General features: G+C 38.0%; 1 non-coding gene across 1 annotated transcript; it reads left to right on the top strand.

The window, feature by feature from the left end:
• Nucleotides 1–5269: 5269 nt before the first annotated feature.
• LOC123615045 (small nucleolar RNA SNORD91 family) lies at nucleotides 5270–5359 on the top strand. The gene has a single exon (XR_006722577.1). It is a non-coding gene; the product is annotated as a small nucleolar RNA SNORD91 family (small nucleolar RNA).
• Nucleotides 5360–24811: the final 19452 nt, after the last annotated feature.

The following is a 24811-nucleotide window of genomic DNA, read 5'->3' as shown; positions in this document are numbered from 1 at the left end:
TCCTCTTCTGAAAACTTCAAACACTGATGCTGGGGGACAGACTTATTCCCCACACTCTGTGTTTCCATTAAGGGGAGGAACTATGAAAGTTTGGGGGAGGAGCCTCCAGTTTATCTGTGCCTTCACGCCCCTTGTCTGGGGCTGGAGGAATAACGTCCAGACCACAGGAAAGCATTAATGTAGAACTGTAGCTAACGCCAAGCCAGCCTGGGCTCTCTTTTCTTGTCCTGTTGTTTTCAGTTAATAGTTACAGATTCTGGCCTTTACAGTCCTTAAGTTTTTATCGGGTAAATGTCCACAGTATATTTCCTAAGATCTGGAATCATCTCAAACTCTCTGAATGGCTGCCTTGAAGTTTATGTCTTGTAATGAGGGGGAAAGAGCTTGGATGGAGAATAAACCACAGCACTCCACTAACTTCCCAAGACTTTCCTTAAAAAAAGCAAAACTCTTTTGACCATCACAATCATGGTTATCTTAGATATCTGATATGGGTGATACTCTGAGCATTTGATATTCTCACTGTTTCTCAGCCGTCTGCTTTGAATGACTTACAAGGATGCCTGTCTTATCACTTCCTTTTTGTTGATGAAAACATTCCAGTTAACATCCAGTTTCATGAGCTTGTTCCACTCGAGGGCAGAAAAATATAAGAAGAGAAAGGAGGAATAGTTTTTCCTTAGGAGCATCCACGGGCAGTATATGCAAATATGATTTATTTTTTTCCTTATCCCAATGGAGGAGAGAATAGATGTGAAGAAAGAAGATGGTAGCTTCCTTAGCACTCGGGGCTGAACCTCCCTCCTAGGTAGGAAGATGCAGAGAGAAAAGGGCACCAAGCAGCTCGATGGAATGGACTGAAGGTTTCCTATCTCATAGCCATTGCTCTGCTTTCTTGCTAATAAATCTGATTCTGATGGTGGCAGCAATAAATTCAGTTTAGGAAAAAAAAAAAATTGTAACTGCATTTCTTTGATCTATTTGCATACAGGGTGGGCAATGAACTCTAAGTGGCACTTGTTGACCAGGGTTTTGGAGAAAACCTCTTGAGAGAGGAGCCCACTTAGCTATTGGCACTTCACTCTGCCTTTCTTCCAGCCTGGACTAGTCCTAACTTGTCACAAGCTGGGGCCACCACCTTGCAACAATGATTTAACAACCAAAAGGATCACAGAGACCTCAGAGATGTTCCTGAGCCGTAAGCACTTACTTCTAGACTTCATGCTACAGGAGAAAACTGTAAACTCTCTCATTTGCTTAAGTCCGTGTTTTTAGGTCTCTATTACAGCCAGATTTGATTCTTAAATTATATATTAGCCATGGGATTTTTGGGCAGGTTCAGTAATCCTTCTGAAGACCTCAGTTTCCTTATTTGTAGAGATCTTACCAGTACCATCTTAGAAATATTTTAGCAATTAAAAGGTATCATGCATAGAGAATATTTAGTACAGCTCCTTGTGTGGTAAGTGGTGGATAAATGTAAGTTGTCATTACTTATCTTCATATAAATATGAACGTTTCTTAAATCAAATCTAGACTGTAAATCAGGAAAATATAGGCTGTGACTAAAAGAAGAAATCCCTGCAGCTATCTTAGACTTTCCTTTAATAAACTCTGATTTCTAAAATATGGAAGAAATGAGGATGTGTCCAGGTAGTAAACGTTGAAATCAGCCAAATCCATGTTAGATAATTCTGTACAACAGGAGTTGGTTATTCAGATGTAAGAGGCTCATGGCTTAACTTTAAAAAATTACAGGGATTATTTGAATGCATTCTAATTCGAGGGGATTTTTGTCATTTTTATATTTATTTTTGTGATTGCAGACGTGAAGCTCCAAAATTTTATTTATAACTAGAATTTTCACCTTCCAATAAATGTACAGCTCAACACATGGTAACTGTCTTGGTTATGGCCACATACATTAATATATGTGCATGTGTATGCATGTGTGTCCATGAATATATGTCTATGAAATTTTAGTCTGAAATGAGGTCGCTTGTCTATTGAAAATTAACACCTGGTGAAAAAAGGATTCAAATGCCAGGGAAGACAATGACTTTTTATTAACTCTTCATGGTCAGATTTGACTATTTCTTTTTATATGTATATCTATATATATATTTTTTTATTGAAGTATAGTCAGTTTACAATGTTGTGTCAATTTCTGGGGTACAGCATATTGCTTCAGTCATACATGAACATACATATACTCATTTTCAAATTCCTTTTCACCATAAGTTACTACAAGATATCAAATATAGTCCCCTGTGCTATACAGTATGAACTTGTTGTTTATTTATTCCATATATATCAGTTAGTATCTGCAAATCTCTAACTCCCAATTTATCCCCTCCCACCCCCCTGCCCCCTGGTAACCACAAGTTTGTTCTCTATGTTTGAGAGTTGTTTCTGTTTTGCAAATAAGTTCCAATCAGAATGGCCACCATTCAGAAATCCACAAACGATAAATGCTGGAAAGGTGTGTGGAAAAGGGAGCCCTCCTACACTGTTGATGGAAATGTAGTTTGCTGCAGCTGTTATGGAAAACAGTATGGAGATTCCTCAAAAGACTAAAAATAGACTTACCATATGATCCAACAATCCCAACAGAGAGAACTTTAATTCAAAGAGACATATACAGCCCAATGTTCATAGCAGCACAATTTACAATAGCTGAGACATGGAAGCAATCTAATGTCCATCGATAGATGACTGGATAAAGAAGTTGTGGTATATTTATACAATGGAATTCTACTCAGCCATAAAAAAATAATAAAATAATGCCATTTGCAGCAACATGGATGGACCTGGAGACAGTCATCCTAAGCGAAATAAGCCAGAAAGAGAAAGAAAAATACCATATGATATCACTTATATGTGGAATCTCAATAAAAGGACAAGCAATTTTATGTTTTTTTAAATTTTCCCTAAATCTTTGTCTGGTTTAAAATTTCTCCTGGAGTTTACCATAGGAAATTCGGGTCCAAGATGTTTCTATTGTATGTAATATTGGAATCAAAAGCTTTTTAAGACTTATTTCTACAGAGCCCTCTCTTCCTAAGTACTGCCTTTATCACTGATTGACCTGGCATCTCCCTAGGCAACTGCTGTCTCTAGTTGGAAAAGGTTACACTTGCTGCAGAACTCATGCTCAAGAACTCATGAACGTTCCCATAAGGTCTTCATTTTCACTTTTAGGCCAACTAAAGATATGTATGTGGATACCTGATTCTTCTATAGCACACCCACAAAAAAGATTATAACTCAGTTATTAAATATTTTAACAATGTAGCACTCGAGTTCTTTTATAATGGAATTTGAATTTTCCGTTTCCTGCCTAAGGTACCATAAAAAGAATCATAGTATCTGATTCTCGATACTCTGACTAGGTTTATGAAGATGGTCTGTGGCAGGACCCACCTCATGGTCATGCAACCTACCTGGTCACATCGGGCCCCGCGCTGGGCTTGCTAATCCTCTGCTGGCACCAACTTAAAATTCTTAATAATTTTTGAACAAGGAGCTTAGCATTCTTATTTTGCACCAGGCCCTGCAAATTATGTAGTTGGTTCTGGGCTCAGTATTTGACTGCTTCTATTCGGTTGGAACTATTATTCCTGGTACAAGTTGACTTTCCAGAAGTGAAACGTTTTGGGAGCAATATTTCCCAATGGACTTGGCTCTTGATTTCAAGAATCCAATACTACATTAACAAAGAAGTCCCTAGGATTTTGGATTTATACCAATATTTTATAATTGACTTTGCCTTTTACAGTAAAGATAAAGTTTGTGCATCTTTGTATCATTCAAAAGTACATATTTGTAGAAACACTTGATTTTATAGGCTCTCAATCTATATAAACCATATTTCTCATCTTCTACACATTTAAGAGTTGCGATTAATTGCAACTCAGATCTTAACATATAGCAATATAATTAGTGTTTCAAAAAAGATAACAGAATAATTTTTCATGTGGTTTAAGTAAATCTCTTTGATTCAGACTCTAAATTGTGAAAACTGAGATTAAATTTGGATCCTATACGTTTATGTATTCTTGGATTACTTTAAGTGGGACATTATATTTGAAAGGTGAGAATGGCTGAAACGTTGAAAATTATATCTTTTCTTCTGCCTGCATACAGAGAGCTAGTATACAATTGTTAACTATTGAGATCAATAATAAGGTTCTATTTTCTTTCAACTGGTTCCTGAGATACGTTTGTTTCTTGGGAAATACGTGGCATAAGTCAATATCACTAATACAGTGCAAGCCCAGAGTGGCTTTGAGTTTCCAATATTCTAAAGCATTCTAAGGGATTGACACAAATTAGTTTCGATGGATTTATATATATATTTTTTGTTTGTTTCAGTAAATAGTGATTGATGTGAAAGAGCAGTTAAGATAATGTCAGTTATTTAAAATGACTACATTTATTCCCAGATCCTTCCAGTGAAACACACTGCAACATGTAAAAGAAGGGAACTATAAGTAATGCTTTAACATAATGTACTATATGGTGCTTTCAAGAGTCAGTGCTTTATTTTACCCCAATAAGATGCTTATTTGCCTTTTGTCTGTTTTTACATAAAATTTTTAACATCTTTAAGCGCTAATTTCTATTCTCTATCAACTGCATGTTAGCTTGTCCCATACGTGACATTATTTCATTTGTGTTCTTTCTCATTTTTTTTTCCTTTTTCCTCTGCTTCCAGTGAATTTCACCCTTGTAGCTAATTCATTTCCTGACAACTTTCCACACTCCCAAATTAATGATTTGTGCTCTCCCAGAAGGGAGATAAAAGGCAGATGTTTTTCATCCTTAGAACACAATTCCCTTCGTTTTCTGTTTGGGAGCTTCCTATTAGCGGGCACTTACAGCTGGTGTCAAACATTCCAAACAACAACACCCCTACATTAAGCAGAATTTCATTATCTTATTCTGTGTGATCTCTAACTGACGTTTCCGACATGCTCACTCTTGAAAAGGCGTTCCTTCTTTGAGTCATAAAGCCTTTCGAGAATCTGATGCAGGTAGGTCTTCCTCCTCATTTACAAGTACTACGTTCAATTTCAGGAGGTTCACGGGCCCCTGAGGCCTCTTCATGAACCAAGTATTACGAACACCTGCTTTCATTTATCAGTTTCTCTATTTTACAGATATTGCACTGTGCATAGTTTTTCTAGAATTATTCCCTTTTTGCCACCACCCTTCACTCTCCACTCCACCACCTTATTTTTTGCATCCTTGTTTTAAGAACGGCCCTTTCAGCCAATGATGTTTCTATTCAAAATGTCTGAATCTGTCTGAAGCATCCCAGTGATGCAACCACTGTGTAAAAACATTGCCTCTTTCATTTTCAAGTTCCATTTTTGTTATGTTACCCAAAAGTCCTTTAATTCCAAGCATACTTTTGTCCTATTGACTTACTGAAACAAAATAGATAAACCCCCATTCATCCAAGATGAGGTTGAGTACCTTGTATATGCTGTCTGAGTATCTTGTATAGTACCTTGCATCATGAAGTGTGTAAAACTCAACCCGAAAGGGTTTACCTTTCATAATTATATTAATGCTAGTGATAATATTGATATTGTTAATAACTAATGTTAACTGAATATATTTTTCCAAGAACTACGCAAATCCTGTTATTATTACCTTTCATCCTTTTTTTTTCTTTTTTCTTCACTTTCCTTTTCCTCTTCCTCCACTTTTTTTTAGCAGATAAGATAAAATAAGTTAAAAGAGGTTAGGTGAAACTTACTCAAGGTCACCACTAGAAAACGAATGGAAAATGGCTTCAAATACAGATGCCAGGGACTTCAGAGGCACTGCTAATGCTTTCACGTATCTTGGACACTCTCTACCTCTCATTGACAATAGTAGTAGAAATATCTTAGGTTGTATGAATGTACCCAGCCATCCGTCCATCTGGCAGACACATATAATTCATACAGGGTAGAAGACAGAAAATTCATAAGAAATTTTGTGGGAATTAGGGGAAGCCAGGAACTATGTGAACTTTTATTCATGGCAGAAGTGGCATTTGAAACATCTCATGAGTGATGCCTGAGACTAAAGAGGAAATTGCAGGGAGCAGCTGTGAAGGCTGAGGGCCCTGCAGAAGTGTAGGCACCAGGAATGATTGGCAGTTCAACTTGGCTAGAGTAGAACATGTGGAAAGCAGAATTAGGAGAGAAAATAAATGTTGGAAAGGGTTGTAGGCCAGATACCAGAGAACTTGGAATTCCAGGAAGAGGGGTATGAACTTATTTTAGCAGGAGTGAATGATGGGAGGTTCGAAATAGAAAAAGGTCATAATCAGAACTGTGTTTTTAGAAGATGGCTCTGGCTGACTGGGAGCAGAAGACTTGCAAACATACAGATGGAGATAATGTATTCATTCTTTTGGCCACACTGATTAAATTAAGACATAATGGGTGACCTTCTCTCTGGGGAGAGGCCCTGTTAGTGGGAGAATTATATAACAAGTACTAAGTGAAACCTGAAACTATTAACTGCTCAGTGAGCTCTAGTCTTTTGTCTAATGGTAGTTCACACACTCATCTCTGTTCATTCTTTTTCTTTCTCCTTTATTTTAATTTTCCCTTGAAAGAATTGTATTCTCAGGGCTTTTTATTTAATAGGACTTTCTTCTACTGTGGTATTTTTGATGCCCTGTCTCTTCCACCCACTTGACCACCCACTGCTTTGGTTCTGTTCCTATGGCCCTAGATTTAGGGCTGCTGAGTCACATCTTAACTTCTCCTGGAAACAATAATATGTTGATTCATTGATCTTACCCCTTTCATCTACTGATCTCTGCCTGTGATCAGCCCACCGTCTACCATGTATTTTCACCATCATATTCCATGTCTCCTCTTTGTGTTTCTGATTTCTTTATGAACTGCTGCACAACATAGGTGCCCTGGCCTCTGTGTGAGCCTTCACATTTAAGGGCTGGAATCCAGTGACAAAGACTATGTGGGTAGGTGCCAGAGTTTGAGCCCACTGATGACTGTGCTGGGATAAATGTCGTACCTGTGCTGGCCAGAGACAGGAAGAGTTGACGGATCCAAAAGCAGGATGCTCAGATTCTGTCAGGAATCAGGCAGATCTGGAACAGAGAGCAAACAGGATCTTGAGGATTTTTAGTGAGTATGTGTGCGTTGGTAGTGGTAAAGAAAAAAAACAATAAAAAATTTAGATGAGGATAACTACAACAAACAAGCGTAAATAGATGCTGAGTGGCTTCCCAGGAGAGCTGGAATTTATGTAGCTCTTCTTATTTGTTGATGGTTCAGACCTGCTTAAAGCTAAGTGTTGGGATCAACAGCCTCATTCCTGTTGCTGTATTGTCCCATCTCTTTCTTCTTTTGTTGGACTCAGGCACACTGCTCATCATTTGGACAAAACATCACGTTCGCATTATGAAGATCTTATCATGCATTCAGATGTTTCAGAGGAATACATCTCCTTGGCAGATCCAGAAGAAAAAATTGTGTCTCCTCTAATCTAGATTTTCTGTGGCTAATTGTAACATAGATAGCTCCATGGTTTCTGGAAGAGTATGCTGTTACCTTTCTGATCAAACTTGAATTTTCATGGAAAGCATTATTACTGTATTGTCATTCATTATTCCTTCTTGCTGATTCTTTTCCTTTCAAATTGCTTTTTGGCCGATATAGTGTACCACTTGGACAACTGCCTGGAAATCTCTCTCCTTCATGCAGTGAGAATCCATTGAAGGGTTTCAAAGAATGAACTGCCATGAACTTGCACTTTGTCATAAGTGGACACAATTCTGTAAGATGGTTCATGCCTTACTTGTTCACTCTGTCCCCATATCTTAATTCTCACGTCAAGTAGGAAGGAAAAAGGCAGATATGCCAGGAAGAACTTGAAGTCTCAATGGTAGGAAACAGGTGGAAATGGAAATCATGATGGCTTCTCAGACTTTATCAGCTCCTTTATCAGAAAGTATAAGAAATGTTCAGAAACTGGATGACTCACCCATTTTCCCTGTAAATGAGTCAAAAAACTTGTCAAGTACATCAAATGAGTGATCAATTACCTGCACCTCATTGACTAAAAGCATTCAGGAAAAAGGCAGACAACTTCTTCCTCCAAGCACACTCTTCTCTAGCCTACTTTTCTTTAGGAAAGTGTTCTTAATAATTCAGTAGCCTGAGCGTGACATTAACCAAAATATTTGGGGCCTCACTGGATGAGGCCATGAGGTTTACGTGTCAGAAGGGATAAGGTGGTGGGGGCGCTGTCTGCCACCTTTTATATCCGAACAAAAGCCACATTCCTGGTGGTCACAGGTCTGCCTAGGCCTAAAGGTATTTAGTGGGAAGTTGAGGATTGCAGTTTATATAGAGTGTCCACATATTTCCATTTTTGTGAGGTCACAGTTACAACAGGATAATATTTATGTGTTCTGATGGCATAGATCATTTATCCTGCAAATATTTTTTAATAATCTAAAAAAATACTCATTGAAAATGTAAGTTCCTCTTTATGTATTTAGAGAATGGAAAAATTTACTGTTATTAACAATCATTAATCATTATTATTAATATTAGAAACAGTCAAAATTCATGGGAAACACAAGTGTTGTGACTTTGTAACTACCTCCAAGTAACTAATAAATCATATATTTTAAACTCAAATAATTTGAGCTCAGTTACTTCCAAACTCCCCTAAATTAAGATTTTATTTAGTCGAATTCTTTGATTTTGTTGACTGTCAAATATCAGCTTGCTATTCAACATAGATTGAGAAGGCTCTTTAAATTAAATTGATTAATTCAAAAGATATGTAAAAAAATTGATTATATAATGATTGGTAAAGACCATTAGGTGAAGGAACTAACAACTCTATTTTTGAATAGTATATTTTTTAATTTACTTCAGCTCCACAGTATTCCTGACTGATAATAACTTAACAACATAATTGATGTTTACAGATCTGATCACATTTTTAATGAATAATTCCACATAAGAAAAATTCTCACAGATAGTATGTCACTGATACTTATGAATATTTTCAATTAGTAGAAGACATTCTGTTCCTTCTATTTCTTCTTCATTTTCTTATTATTATTATTCTTATAGTTATTACTATCATTAGTTATTATAATCTAATTATTTTATGTTGTACATGCCAAATAATTAAACTTCTTAGTAATCGTGTTTCTTATAATACACCTCAAAAGTTTTAATGACTGCAATATCCCTATATTTTTCCTAACCTTTCCTAAGTGCATAATTTTCTCAGCTAATTGAATGAAATGATTGCTTGGAATTATTTCCTTTGAGTTATAAGTTAGATAAAAGTGGCCCAATAAAATTTTCATAAACTCTTCTTTCATTTTGAAAACGCTGTTCACTGTTTTGTGTCATTTTAGACAATGTGATTACATACAAACTCTTCGGGTTTGGAATTTTCGCCTTTACTAAATATATTTGATGGGGACCTCCACGGGTAATTTGGCTTTTTATTTGCTTGTTGTGTTGGTTATTTTTTCCATACAAGTCCTGAGCAGTGCCAATGACATCCTTTCACAAAGAAAACTCTCAGCAGTCAAGGTGGACTGTGTGCACCCCTCCCTCTCCCTGCTTTTCTGCCCTCTGCGCTGGCCCTCACACCTTGGGCTCTGGGAAGGGGTCAGAAGGCTGCACATTACTGTGTTTAATTTATTCCAGTCCACCTAGTCAGTTGAAATATTTCCTTAAGGAAGTTTTCCTTCAGTTGATGCCCCGAAGGGTTAAGAAAACAGAAACCCATAGTATTAAAGACTAGTTACCGATGTTTCCAAGGAAACCATACCAGGAATGTTTAAGTGTCTTGTTTCTCCACAAACCCACAGGAGTGGAGCTTGTTTGAGGTTTTGATGTCCTCTTAATCCTTGCCATAGCTGCTCTGTGGTAGGTTTTCCAGCAGAGCGGGAGTCCACGGTTGCCAAAAGTGCTGGTTCACAAGCCCACCGGCCATTAGCTGAGCTCAGTTTGTGTCTTTCTTCTGAGGACGTTATGGTCAATTCAACATCCAATAGAGGTCGTTTTTTTTTAAGTTTCTTTAATTTTTTAAAAATGCCTAATATGCATTATTTTTCTCCAACATGCACATTAGCAGACCATCTGAATCTTTCATCAAAAATTAATAATACATGAATTTGAGTTGCAGAGACCTTTAGGAGACTGACTGAATGCATGTGATAGATCAGATCGTGATGTTTTATGAGGTGTTTTAAGGGGCATGGGAGATGGGAGGGACTTACAGTACTGTGATTTCCTCTGCTTTAAGTGGCTATAAACAATTTTTAAGGTCACTTCATTTTTTTTTGAAATTTTATATATCCAAGTAAAAATGAATTCATGAAGAATCTGAAAACAATACCCCACATAGTAATTTGATTGAATTTGACTTAAAATTTTTCATAATAGATTCTACCAGATAGTTAATACGCCCTTTCAAAATGCTTACTCAAATGACACAAAGCCAAAGGAAACTTGTATCATTTTCATTCAAAGTGTATAGGGACAGAAAAATCTCTCCCTCTCTCTCAACTCTGGCTCCCTCCTTCTCTCAGAAAGCATTCTAGCATGCATATGCTTGTGACAGTTCTTTTTATATCTATTCAAAACATTTAAGATTATCCAAATATACACAGGCAAGTGAATACTTGCATTTTTATTTGGATATCAAAATCAATGAACCAAATCATATCACACACATATTGCTATCATTATTAAACATTTGAAAAGATAGTAAGATAAATTTAGAATAACATTTAACCATGTCTATTCTGAGAAAGAAATATGATAATATTTATTTCTATATTTGTAGCAACAATTATATATTTTATCCTGTTGTATTTCAATATCATTTATTCTATATTGTATATTATATAATGTGTATATGCTATAATATGTAAGGTGCATTTAAAATACATAAAGGCACAATTACTTTTTTCCCATTTAACTTTTTATTTTATTTATTTACTTTTTATTGAAGTATAGTTGATTTACAATGTTGTGTTAGTTTCTGGTGTACAGCATAGTGATTCAATATACATATATATATTCTTTTTCATTTTTTTCATTATAGGTTATTACAAGTTATTGAATATAGTTCCCTCTGCTATACAGTAGGACCTTGTTGTTTATATTCTGTGTATAGTATATTTTGTATATAGTAGTTTGTATATAATCTGCTAATCCCAGACTCTCAGTTTATCCTTTTTTCTCCTTCCATTTAATTTCTATCTAATACAGTTGGTTTATCACTTGCCATATTCTTTTACTTAAGGTCTGATAAAAATTTCTCAAGAAACACCAAAGTGTTGAATTTAACCAAGTGTTTGATGTGGATTTATCTAAACCACTGTAGCTGAAATAACGATACTAGTATCTTTTGCGTAAATGTTGGTGGCCTCCAGTAATAAGAGGTGGTAAGCACTTTAGGAATCTCTTTTATTCTTTATATATAATCTGTTCCTAACATGTGTTAGCAGACCATTTTCAGATGGCTACAGCTAAAATATCCCATTATTTTTAATTCAAAAAATAATAATTTGTCATTAGCCCAGTTAGAACTTCTGGCAGATTTCACTAAACATTCAAACACGTATACAAACCATACACTAAAAATATCTACTTAAGTGATCAACTTTCCTATTATTTGACACAGTGAACTCAGCACAGAAGTTTGTATGCAGTACGCAGTGAGAGCGGGCAGCACGTGATACTAATTGTACTTCCTCTGCGCAGCAAGGTTTGGACCTGGTGTAAATAACCAATGAAAGAAGATGCATAACCTGTACATCCAATGCAAATAACGCTGAACACACTGAAATAAACAATATTAAGGAGGTCCTTAATATTTCCTTTTCCCTTTTCCTAAACAATTTTCATGCAGGTTGAAATGAGGCAAATTGGCCCCAAACTAAAAGCCAAGGGTCATTGCATCTGTCCTTTTCCTACTTTTTTATGAAATCACTGAAATAAGGTGCAAAGAAGGTTTATGTCTCCTGGTTTGGATTCTCCAGAAAGCAAACCCTGAGACAAGGACCTGAGGGAAGGTAGTTCGTCTGGGAGCTGATCCCAGGAGGTGGCAGTGGGGAAGCAGGGAAAATGAGAGAAGGAAGGAAGCCAATGTAAGGATGTGCTCTTGAGGGGACTGCTGCGGGCAAAATGATTTAATTCTCTGGAGAAGTTTGCAAGAATTGTCTGCAGAAAAATGAGAAACAAGAGACTTCCTCCCCGACCTGTCAGGCTTCCTTGGTGGAGGATGGGCTGTCCCAGAGCTGTTTACTCCTCTGCATTTCAGGGCTGCAGGTCTGCAGTGGGCCGGTGGGTTCTTGCAGCTTCCAAGAAGCTCCCTGGCAGAAAACCAGTACGGTAATGCTGTGAGAGGCTATGAGCACAAGTGTCTGAAATCAGCCAATGTCTGGGTCAGCTGCTAAGAGTACAGAGACAGAGCATCTGAAGCGTTGGCTGCAACTGCATTCTACCAGGGTTGACATTCAAATCATGCTGCTCTACAGACATTCGTAACTATCTCATCTAGTGGAGGAAGGTATAGCTCAAGTGGTAGGGTGTATGCTTAGCATGCATGAGGTCCTGGGTTCAATCCCCAATACCTCCTCCAAAAAATTAACAATTAACTCCCCCTCTAAGAAAACAAATAAACAAACAAAAAACCAAACATAACTGTCTCACCTAATGGGTGGCTTTGAGTTCAGTTAACTTTTGTGAGCACAAGCATTCTAATAACACCAAGATCTAAGGTTTTGTAAAGTTTTCGATTGCTGGTTAGAAAAAAATAAAAAGGTACGGGAGGGGAAGTCTGCTCTACCTTGAATTTATGGAAAAGCTCAGACCGTTCAGTTTCTAAAATGGTTTCATTTCACTAGTATTTCCTTTAACTACAATGAATTAAGAAATAATTGGGACACATATGATTTTTGCCTCATTATTTAATGTCTAGTAAATTTGACTTGACTAAATCCATTAAAGAGAAACTTACATACTTTAAGCTCACAATAATTTTTACAGTCTTATATTTTTAACCACCTTTTGAAATTGAAGAATTTAACACAAAATCCTCAAGCTTGTGATATCTAGATAGCTAGGTTGAAAAACGAATCTTTTATTGAAAAGGAGATCATTTTCTCCGTGAGCCCTTGCCATTGGGCTGTGTTTCAAGAATTTTCCTTTCCCTGGGTCCATATTTCTGAAAGATTCCTTAGACTATGACTTTTTCTTACTACAAATATCCCCTACTTTTTGAAACTTTGCTTTGTGCCACTTCGTTTTTACAAAAGATCTACATCAGTACTTGTTTTTGCCAACTGAAAGAAAGCTGAGGAGGATTTTCACTTTTACAAAAAAAAAAAAAAAAAGGCAAAAATTGAAAATAGCATGCTGCATCTGTAATTGCTTCCTCTACTTAAGCCATTTCTGTTTAGGAAACGTTCCATAGAAGCACTCTACTTTCGGACAGCGGGGGAGATTCATGTTCCAGGGTTGAACTTTTCTCTAGAATACAAAGTGCTATTTAAAAAAAAAAAAAAAAAAAAAAAAAAAGGTGCAGACATCCTTGGGAGATATCGTAAGTTCAGTCCCAGACCAGCACCCGTAAAATGAATATTACAGAAAGGGAGTCACATGAACTTTTCGGTTTCCCAATGCATATAAAATTAATATTTACACTACACTGTAGCCTATAAAGCGTGCGATAGCATTATGTCTAAAAAAAGTGCATACCTTAATTAAAAAATAATTTACTGCTAAAAAAACTTCCATCATCTGACCCTTCAGCGAGTCATAGTAGTAATATCAGAGATCATGATTGCAGCTCACTGTAATAAATATAATAATAATGAAAAAGTTTGAAATGGGAGAATTATCAAAATGTGACACAGGGATGCAAAGTGAGCAAATAGTGTTGGAAAAACAGCACCAACAGACTTGCTTGATGCAGGGGTGCTACAAACCTTCAGTTTGTGAAAAACCACAGCAACTTTGAAGAACAAAAACCAAAGCACTTAACACATGGTATGCCTGTATTGGTTTTTTTATGTATATATTGAAGTATAGCTGTTGCACTGTATTATATGAGTTACAGGTGTACAGTAGAGTGATTCACAAATTTTAAACGTTATGCTCCATTTATAGTTGTTATAAAATATTGGCCATATTCCCTGTGTTGTACAATATATCCTTGTAGCTTATTTTACACTTAATAGTTTGTACCTCTTAATCCCCTACCCTAGATGAGAAATCAACTAAAAGAAAAAACTGCAAAAAACACAAACACATAGCAGCTAAAGAATATGTAGTAAACAGCCAATGGATCCCTGAAGCAATCAAAGAGGAAATCAAAAAATACCTAGAGACAAATGTATTGGTTTTAAAACATTTTAATTTATGTAATATTTAGTTTCAAACACAAACTTGTAGTGTCATCCTCTATTTTTTGGTTATATGTACCCGAACTAGATTTAATCAAAATATCAAACATTAAATCATGAAATATATCAGGCTTTTAAATACAGATAGATAGGTAGATAGATACAAAATAGACATCTTATATAAAACATAAAGTATTTATTAACATATATCTTGTTTATATATTATATACATTATATAAAATGCAAAATAATATATAGATTTTTAATACACATTTTCAATACATTTTAATACATTGATGATACTACAAGCATTATTCACGTTTAAGATGACAAATCATCTTATTGATGAAACAGGGAATTTCCTTACAGTTTAAGACACGGCTGATAATAGTTCTAGTCACTTCTATGTCAGTATTTAAGATCCTAAATTTATGATACAGTAGTTCTAATTCTCCCTTCCTCTAGTCTTACATAGTCAGGTTCAATCGGGAGATATTTATTGTAATTTATTTTAGTTACAGCACATAAAGCAAATGTTGGAAAGTGAAGTAATTTCACTAAAAGACTTTTGCTATGAAGAAAACTTCGGTGCATGTAATTCACCATTGGTCATTATTTCTAGGGAGTCACCAGCTCAGGATTCAGAGATGGGGTGGCAATGGGCTGTGAGTGTGACATTGTCTGTCTGCTTGCCAGCCTCAAACGAAGGCACAAAACATAAGAGCAGGTGAAGCTTTTCTACACAGATGGTTTTAAACTTATATAAAGAATAGCAGGGTTTATTTCTTCTATTTTCCCAATTGCCAAGTTGTTTGTTTGGTTTTTTTAGTGATAGCTTTAATTTTCCCAAAGTGCTTTGGTGGAGAGATTGAAGGCAGCCATCAACTCTGAGGAGTGAGGGTTTGGTCTTAAGCTTTTGGGAACTTTTTACAGGAACCAGGGAAGGCTTCTCCCTGTGCTTCGTGCCCTTCCCGCCCCATTCCCCACACTACAACCATCACAAAGTTTCTTAATGAGGCTTTGGTGTCTGATATGGGCAGTTAAGGATTCTGTTTTACTTGTATAAGCCTCATCTGCACAGTGACACCAAATTCCCATTTGGCCAGGATGAGCTTTTTCATAGACAATTTAAGGTGTGATCTCCCAGGAGCCATAAAGAAAATCTATAATTAACCTTCTAGCACAAAGTCTATGATTTACCTACCCGAGCTCAATGAAAACATCTGTAAGGGTAGTGAGAAGAATTGATTATGTCATAGAGGAGAGTATATGTAATAAAAATAATTTTACAGTTGAATTCACATAGAATAGCAGTTCCTGGAATCACAGTTCCTGGTATCATGGGTTGAGGAAAGTAGTTGACCATCCATCAAAGAAGACTTTTAAGACGTTGTTATGTATGCCAGGGTCACAGTCCTCCTTTGACCTATGCTGTAATCATATCTATTGCTTTGTGTGTCATGTAAAATGCTATCGAACTTTACTTACAAGACAGTACACCATCTGTTATTCTGTTGATTTTAGCTGTTTTATCCAAATAAGTAAAATTCTGACACTCTTGAGACTCTTAAGAATTTTAATATGAATTTATATAATTGTTTCCTGCTTTTAAATGTCATATAAAAGCAGGTCAGCCTTCTAGTGAATTGTAAAATTTTATAACGTCTAATAGAAGAGAGTTGAGCCCTTCTGGACACAAATAGTACTGATCATCTAAAATATGAAGACATAAATTTGAAGAGTTATGGTGGTCTATATTTTGAGTCAGCTACATGCAGCGCCTTTAAATGTAGCCCTTTCTTAAAATAATCAGACTTTTTTTATACCACAAGTTATGGTGCTGCCAACCAGAAGCTTAGTGAACATATCTTACAATGAAATCTATTGTATTAGATATCCAAAATAAACATTCTTAGAAATATTTTCAAGCTGGGGGTCTTTCCACAAAACAAATGTTTGATTCTCTGTGTTTTGTTCTCTTAGCTAGTGGCTTTCTTCTCAACCCAAAACAACTCCAACTAACTGGAAACTTAATTCCTATCTGTTACCCTGTGCTTCCCAAACCAGCAAATCCTACTATAAGTCAACCCCACACTGTGGCCATGGTGCCAGCCATGCCCAGATGGGAGTTCTGCTGCCTTGGGCCACTGGAGGACTCTTCAAAAGAGAAAATCAAATGCAGATGAATTATAAGGCACAGGGATAAATGGTACCATTCTTACAGCTTTTGACTCCTCAGCTAAACAATGGTCTTAGAGTTGGTGAGATTGGGCATATCATTCAATATTACTAAATGTATTATGTTTGGTTGATTGTTAAGAGAGTTGTAGATAGAAAGTAATTGAGGTATTAAAATTCAGAATGATGCAAGTTAACAGATCTTAGTAAGTATCTTACATATGAAGCTGTATGTAATTCATAGCTTACACAGATACAGCACATCACCTTCTGTTTTAATATTTATTTAGCCACCCTTTCAGCAAAGATTTATTAAATATTTATTGAATAACTACTATGTGCCTGGCACTTCTCTAAGTGCTGAGGATACAGAATGTATATATTTATATATTTGAATGTCAGTGGCAAATTATCACTTCTCAAGAAAATTTACCTTCCAGTGAATCTAGACAGACAATCACCACATGAGCAAACCACCAGGTATGCGTAGTTTGTGATATGTGCAATGACAAAAATAGTAGGGTTATTATAAGAGTGAGCAACTTGGGAGATGTTAGGGAAATTTGCTCTGAAAATGTGACATCTGAAGGGAGACTTGAGTACCAAGAAGGTGCCGGTCAGATAAAAATCCAAGGGAAGAATTTTCTAGAAGAGCAAACATCAAATGCAAAGACCCAGAGGTTAGCAAATCCTTCCCACATTCCATAAAGAGGAGTTTGGCCAGAGAAGTTGGGACACAGGAACAAAGGTATGAGATGAGGTTGTCTATGTTGGCAGAGCCCAGATGTCACTTGGCCTTGCAAGGCACGGTCAGGGAATTTGATATGATTCCCATTGCATGAAAAACCTTTGATGATTTTTAGGCCAGGGGCAGGGAAGTGGACAGCCAAGATCTAACTGAAAATTTAAAAATATTATCCTGGCTTTTGTTCACAGAGTGACTTATTAGGGGAGAAATAACTGGAGCAGGGAGGCCAGGGGAGATCAGGGATGCTGTACAGATGGAGAGAGACAGGCATATTGGAGCTACGCTGTGACTTGCTGAAACACGGCCTTGGGGAGAGAGGGAGAAAAGAAGACTTCACATGGCTTCCTTGGCTCATGTTTGGTGGGACGACTTATTAAGATGAAGAATGTGCTTCTTCAGTGATCAGAGAACATTTTAAAAGCCATCTGAATACAGCAAAGCCAAGATCCTGGAGACTACTTGAAATACGATATTTTAAAAAGTCTCCTTATAAGCAATTATTTTGTCATGTTTGTTTCCTTATTTAGGGAGGAGAGGGGAAAAGAGTGCCCCAGGAGGAAAAAATAATAATAATAAAGAATGTCTTGAGGTAACAGTAGTTCCAATATGCATTTCAAGTTGCTTAAATAAAGCAAAATATACAGCGTGCTTTATATTAGTTTCCAAGGGCTACTATAATAAATCACAACAAACCTGGTGGCTTAAGACAACAGAGATGTATTCTCTCACAGTTCTGGAGGCCAGGAGTCAAGGTGATTCCCTTATAATTCGTTTGCAGAGCAGATCCTGCCTTTATACTTTGGCTCTGCCCCAGGTGGAGAATACTGGGAAGAGCACCTCCTTGATCCTACAGACCACGTTTAAGCATCTCTCTGACTTTCGCATGCAGAACTGCATTTACAGGTATACTCATGGGGCATCTCAATTATGAAAAGGAGTGGCTCCTTAATTTACATGAAATGTATCTCATCTTCCTCTTGGAAGATCTCTTCCTGAGAGATCAAGGATCGGGGCGGAGGGTGGAGAATAAACCTGATTCCCTGGGATGGTATGTTCTATGTGTTTGGTTAGGGTACAAGTGCCCAGTTTAGTCAATCAAACGCTAATCTAAGGGTTTTTGCTGTGGAAGTATTTTGTAGAGGTGATTAAGGTCCATAATCAGTTGACTTAAGTGAGGAAGTTTGTCCTACATAATCCGGTGGGCGTGATCCAAGTAGTTAGAAGGATTTCAGGGCAGAGCTGAGGCTTCCCTGAAGACATAGAAATTCTGCCTATGGCCAGGAGCTTCAGTCTGTGCTTGTGAATTTCAGCCCATCCTTCTTGACAGCTGGTCCCACAAACTTCAGACCTGCCTAGGCAGCACCTATAATTGTGTGAGCCATTTCCTTGCTGTAACTCTCTCAGTATACATAAAACCTACTGGTTCTGTTTCTCTGATTAAACCATGACTTAAGCATTCCTCATCTGGAATTCATAGTACAATTAAACTGGCTTTTAATATACTAAGCTTCCACTAGCATTACGCGGAATCAACTAAATTCACCTTCTTCCTCCACCTCTAGCAGGAAAAAAAAAGTGTTTTTTTGTTTTTGTTTTTGTTTGTTTGTGTGTTTTAATCTGTAATGTGTTCTTTGTTTCGGGAAGCAATAATGACCTTCATCCATCCAGGCCCAGGTAAGGTATCCATACACAGCTGCTGTCCATTCACTCCATACTCTGGTGGAAGCTGCTAGCAGGCATCTGGCCAGGCTTTGAGCTATTTGAGACCCCTGTCCATTCCAAACAGGAACCGAGGACTGCTACCACTTGCTAAACACTAAGGCCTCCTTCTTCCAACCATGCTGCCGGACGGGGTTACTTTAATACAGCAGTGTCCCAAACAGGTATGGGGCAGCTCTCAAGAGAATCTCCTCCCAGCGCCCAAACCACGAAAAGAAGAAAAACCAGAGTGCGCTTGGAATCTCCCCTCTGCAAATCTGCCCCCAACTTGTCTGGATTTGTTCTTATCAAGCAACTAGAGGATGGGTGGGGGTAGGAGGGACCCTCCTGCTTCTTTTATCATCTTCCTTGTTTTTCCCAACCCCAGGGGCTGGAAAGAATGGTCTTCCCCCATTGCTCTTCCTGTCTGGAACTCCCTTAAGTAAACTCCACGGTCTAATTAGCTAAAGTCTGACAGCATCTTTCATCCAAACCTGCCCTGTGAATCCATTTTCCTACTCAGCCTCTTATCCACTCTTTCAGATTCTCAGGTGATGATCCACACAGTGACTCTGGGAAGCATTGGTCATTAGGAAATACTAATCAAAACCATAACAAAAACATTTACATTTTAAATATATAATTCACTCACAATGTATCATTTTCTCAATCAATTATCAGCATTACCTTGGCAATCAGACGTAGCTTAATAATTGCCCCTGAAATATAAATGTTGCCATAAAATATTTTCAAGGCCCAAGAGTCATCATAGCATTTTGAACTTACATACCCAAAGATGCTTGAATGACACAAGACGTACTGATTTATGCTTTGGGTTTGTCAGCAGGCAGGAGTTTGACCACATAAATTCAGTCATTTGTGATTGTTAATGAAAATAACTTAAAAATGGCAAATAGTTGTCATAAGAGGTTTTCAGTATAATTCAACAATCATTTAATTCTCAAACTATTACAGACAAGGGTTGTATTTAAAAGTGCCTTTCAGTGCATGTGCACGTGCATGTGCACACACACATGCACTCCACAGCCATGAAAGCAAAACAGGTTTTCTTGGACTTGTCAGTATATTGTAGATCTGCACAGTATAAATGAAGATCATTTGGGCTGCTTTGTATGTGTGCTTAGAACTTTCGATGCATTTTTTCCCCATTTTTTCTGACAACAGCCTTACACGACAAAAAAAAAATCATGGCTTCTGATTCGTCTCTGTTTTTCTCTACCAGGATATGTTCAGATAACATACAGTGGTAATTCTGTAGTTGCACTTACAGGAAGAAATGTCTCCCTCTCGCCCCTCCTCCCTTAACTTCTAGCACTTTCTGATACGATTCAAGCTATTCTTTGAAAAAAACCTCGCTCGCTTCTTACAGAGACCAGCCTTGGCCAGTGAAACCTGATGGATTCCCCTCAGGGGCTGAGGTTCTTTCAGTTAGCAAAATAGAACCTAAACTGAAAATCCTCTGCTAGTAAGCAAAGATGCCACCATCATTTTAGTATTCAGGATGCAAAGTAAATATGTTCTTAAGCACACATGTCCTCCCATACAGGCTTCTAGAGTCATGCCCCTGTACGGCTGCCAGGACCTGAAATATCATTTCTTTCCTCTCGAGAGACCTGGGGGACCAGGGAGGGAGAGCTGGGCCTCTCACTGAACATGCGGCTCAGCCTTGTTATTCAAGCACAGGCACTGTAAGAATGTGGTATGTTGGCTGAAACCATTTGTTTGCTTAATATCTCAGAGTTCAGTGAGGTCATTTTGTCATCTTCCCTGTGTTTTCTGTATTTTCCAAAGAATTGCCAGCTTCCAACAACACCCTCTTTCTTCCCGTTGGAAATGGAAACACGTCCTCCGCAGGAATTTTCCACTTAGCAGAGCCAGCTTCCCTCGCTGGGGCCTCAGCACACCAGCCTGAGATGCTGTATTTCTTTCCACGGCAGTTTGACATTTTCGAGCCACCACAATGCGTTGTATTCAGTCATTCTAAGTCTTCCCCTTTCTACATCATCTTTTTTTTTTTTTTAATAATGCATACTTTCGAGCAATTTCAGGAAGAGAGCAAAGGCTTTTAAGCAACATTAAGTTTAATTAGTTATGTCACTGTCACACAATCAGAATGCTTTGGAGTCCTGCCCCACCTCCCCCATAATTTCCCCATTTCCCAGCCCCCTTCCCTCGCCTTCTGGTAAACACATTAAGGACAAACCTCATGGTCCATATACTCTGCTTGTAATTGTTTGCTTTTGCAAATTATTTCCTTTGAATAATATTTACAAACTACATATCACTGCCTGACACGACGGTAAGGGGGGGGGATACAGATTGCTTATAATCTCAGCTGTAAACAAGAGACGGGAACACGCGCTGGAAAATGTGTTCAATGCCCTGTCTGGAAGCAGCCGCCTTTGCAAATGCTCACAGCTGAGTGGGAGCTGGGTCGCAGCCTCCGCGACACTGCAGCCTGAGACCCGAAGGCCGACAAGCTGGGGGGAGCCCACAGGGCCATCCCAAGTCCCCGGCGGGGGAAGGGAAAGGGAGGAATTTGGGGGGTCAGAGAAAGGCCGCATCCAGAGGAAAACAATGCGTGCCTTCCAGAAAGCAAAAGGCAGCGCACGCGAACACAGATGCCGGCCGGATCCGCTCCCCGCGGGCGGGGGCGGGGCGGGGGCGGGGCGGGGCGGGGCGGGGCGGGGCCTCCCCCGTCTGGCCGGGTGGTAGCGTCTCAGACAGCCGGGGCCCAGGGGGTCACACCCGCGCCGCGGAGGGTGTCTCCAAAGGAACGGGGATGCTGCCGAGAGGCGAGGAGGGAGGAAGAGGGGGATTTGTTCAAGCTGGGAGGGTGGGCCTCAGGGAAAAAAAAAAAAAAAAGAAGAAGAAAAAGAAGAAATAGATTGATGCTTTGCAGGACACCTAGGGTATTTCTTTCAGGGAGTGTTACTTCCACTTTTAGGCAGGAACAAGAGCTGCGAGGAAAACAGCGGCACGGGCTGACAGCTCGGAGGTGATCAAAGGAGGGAGCGTGAATGGCTTGCTCTGCCAGCCATTTATTAAAAAAGAGAGGGTGCTCCCGGGCCTCTCGAGGCGGGAGAGCAGGGATTAGGATCAAATAGAAATCGGCCTCACTTCCTTTATTCAGGAGGGAAAAATGTATATATATATACATATATATATATATATTTTTTTAATGCTATCCACTACGAGATCCACTCCTTCCCAAAGACAAAATAGACATCTCTCTCTCCTCGCACACAAAAGGAAGGAAATTCCACCCTTTCTTTTCAAATGTTGCCACCACTGTCTTGTATGATCACAGGATGGGTTGTCCATTGGAGGACATTTTTATGCGGAGACGCCCCCCTTTGGGGGAAGGTAGCGAACTTTATGTGAGTCTAATTAACCTCTGAAATAAAAGTTTAAAGCACTCCTGGGATTTGCGTGGAACTTCCCTTTCCGTGGATAACAGGGCCAAGTGTTCAAATGCACTTCTCTGATGCAAGCGCTCTCCTGTTGTAAAGATGACCATCCCCGGCAGCTTAGGGGCGGTTGCAGAGGTTTCTAAGATGGAAAGAACCACAGATGCTTTATTAACATTAACGTGGGTATGATCCCTGGAGGATGAGAATGGTAGGCATTTGATAAAGTGCACTCTCTTCAGTTATAGAAACATTTGATCTTTATACCTAGAGATGCAACGAAGCTGAGGGGCTGGAATGAAATGGGAAATGCCTTCTTATATGACGATTTTATTTCGCCTGAGAATCAATTACACACACACTCAAACTTATAGCACTGTTTATCAGCTAAAGCTTTGGGGGATGGGAGGAATTGAACAAGCAAACCAATTTTTACCCAGATTCACACTTAGAGATATCCACACTCTACATCCTTTATTTAATCATAAAGTAGTTATGTTTTAATGTATTTTTTATAATATAGTACTAGTATTCAGTCAAAGATTCGTGTAGCAGGGCAGTTCAGTATTTTTTTCTTAGTATTAGAACAGTGAGTCAAGGTGTGCTTTGTTTTCCTCTAAGAGTTCTTTAACTTGACCGTTTTTCTCCAATATTAGGAAAAATTTGATATATATTGTTTATTTTTTCAATTATACAGGAATATGCTTTTATTGGAAAAGATTAATACAATCCAGCACTATACAGATTAAACAATGAAAATTTTCCATGAACTCTGACTTTGGCAAGTTATTTCCTTCCCCAGAAGTAGCCACTGTTATGCTATATCCATCCAGAACTTGTAAATTATTTTTTCATGCATGTATACATACATACAACTGTATACATTTTTAGAATAATACCTTCAACTATACTATATATATTTTTAAGTGAATTGAATTTTTTATTTTAATATACCAAAGAAGGAGACCTTTCTTTATCAGGATCTATATATCTACCTCACTTGAACTACTGGATTTCTCATGGTTTATTGTATTATTACTCTATTGATACATTTCCAGTTTTTTAGTATTGTAAATAATGCTGAAATTGACATTCTCAGAAATCTTTGATCATACATGCTAGGACTTTTGTAGACTAGGCTGCACTGGAATTGCCAGGCAATAAATATCTAAATTTATAGATATTACCATGTTATTCTCAAAAAAGGGCATAAGCAATGTATATTTCCACATGTTGTATACCACTAGACCACCATTTTCACACACTCTCAATCACTGTTTATCAACATTAAAAAAAAAAAGGTTTTGTCAGAATCCTAAACAAAAATAATGTCACATTGATTCCTCACACGCTGTTTTTGGCTACCAAGGTAGAACAAATCTTATCTACATTGGCCATTTGTATTCTTTCCTGTGACTTGTCTGTTCCTTTGTAATCCTTCTTTGGATTTTTTATTTCTTTTTCATGATTCCTAGAAATTCTTTATAATGAGAGCCTTTGTTTCTTTTATGCAATGTAAATGTTTCTCCCAGACTTTAGTTTGCCTTTTAACTTCACTTATGGGGACTTCATCATAGAGATATTTCAAGTCTTCTGTTGCCAAATCTGTCACCATTTCTTTTATGGACTCCAAGTGGTGTCCTAATTAAAATTGAATAAAGAACATATACCTATATTTTGCACTTTAGATGGCAAAGTAACTCTCTAAAATTGCTTCCATGCCTTTAGGACCATTCTAGACTGAAATAAATGGACCCTGTATCACCAAATCAATAGGGCCCTCCATTCATTGTTCTTTTTACCAAAGCACTGTGTGTACCTTCCAGTGTACTCAGACTAAAGTCTTGCCAGTAGATGGGCCCACAGAGCTCTGTGGCATGAATGGAGGGTAAGAAAAAGCATCAGAATAATGGATTATTAAATAAAAGTCATCAGGCCTCATTAGGTTTTTGAGAAAGTTAATACACTCGAGACTGGTTTTCTCAGAGAATTCTATGAATAAGCCATTTACTTTGGTGAATAAATGATAGTGTCATCTTTCTCCTGACATAGTATACCGCTTCTCTACAAAACTGGGGAAAAAAAGGTTTCCTTTGATGGAACAGGTTAGTGTTAACAACATGACTTCCCACCTACCCAGCCTATGACAGAGATTGAACCGAGTAGTATTCACTGGGGGAATGCCGCCAAAAAGTGAAGACTTTGGTCATCATCCCAGATTGTTAGCTTGAATAACAACCCTGGAGACTGGGGCTCAGAGATTTATATTTTGGGGTCCTTGCCAAAGTGATTTTGATGTTCACAGAGTAGCACTGGGACCCAGCTTCTCCC

Source organism: Camelus bactrianus, chromosome 5 (genome assembly GCF_048773025.1).
Source record: "Camelus bactrianus isolate YW-2024 breed Bactrian camel chromosome 5, ASM4877302v1, whole genome shotgun sequence".
NCBI lineage: Eukaryota > Metazoa > Chordata > Mammalia > Artiodactyla > Camelidae > Camelus > Camelus bactrianus.
The sequence above is the reverse complement of the archived record's forward strand: the minus strand, read 5'-3'. Positions and strand labels throughout refer to the sequence as shown.